Genomic DNA, 764 nt, shown 5'->3' with positions numbered 1-764 from the left:
AACATCTTGAAATTTTCTACGAAATTTGTAGCACAATGAAGATGAACAATGTTCCATCTGAAGCAGTGAGATTATTATTATTTGGATTTTCTTTAAGAGATAGAGAAAACAATGGTTGAATTCTTTACCAACTAACAACATAACCACTTGGGAGCAATGCGAGCAACATTTCCTTGATATATTCTATCCTCCAAGTAAAACCGCTCATATGAGAAATCTAATTGCAAGCTTCAGACAATCAGACCCAGAATCTTTATTTGAAGCATGTGATAGATACAACAATATGCTCAGATAATGCTCACATCATGGATTAGAAAAATGATTAGTTTTACATACTTTTTATAATGACATCAACTATCATACAAAGGTGTCTCTAGATTCTATAGCTGGAGGGACACTTATGAATAAAAGTTTAGATGAGGCAGAGGTTATAATTCAGAGTAGCACAAAACCATAATCAATGGGCAACAGAAAGAAGTGGAGGCTAGTCTTATACACCCCAGCTAAAGTATCAGGAAAATTTGACGTAGATGCAATTACTTTGATGTCTTCAAAACTGGATTCTCTCACTAAAAAGATGGAAAACATGGGTACAAATTCTAGCACGGTAAATGTCGTAGGATGTGTTTGTGAAACTTGTGGAAGCTCAGATCATTCTCATGACTCATGTCCTTTAGGAGCTATTTCTACACAAATTAATCAAATAGAGCAGTGTGATGCTATCATGAGTTATAATCAGAAACAGAATAATCCATACTCCAACA

At 34.6% G+C, this 764-nt stretch overlaps 1 non-coding gene across 1 annotated transcript; it reads right to left on the bottom strand.

Annotated features, from left to right (window-relative positions):
- Positions 1–205: 205 nt before the first annotated feature.
- Positions 206–312, bottom strand: LOC121968942. Its single transcript, XR_006108450.1, has one exon. It is a non-coding gene; the product is annotated as a small nucleolar RNA R71 (small nucleolar RNA).
- Positions 313–764: the final 452 nt, after the last annotated feature.

This window comes from Zingiber officinale, chromosome 3B (genome assembly GCF_018446385.1).
Source record: "Zingiber officinale cultivar Zhangliang chromosome 3B, Zo_v1.1, whole genome shotgun sequence".
Classification (NCBI taxonomy): Eukaryota; Viridiplantae; Streptophyta; class Magnoliopsida; order Zingiberales; family Zingiberaceae; genus Zingiber; species Zingiber officinale.
The sequence above is the reverse complement of the archived record's forward strand: the minus strand, read 5'-3'. Positions and strand labels throughout refer to the sequence as shown.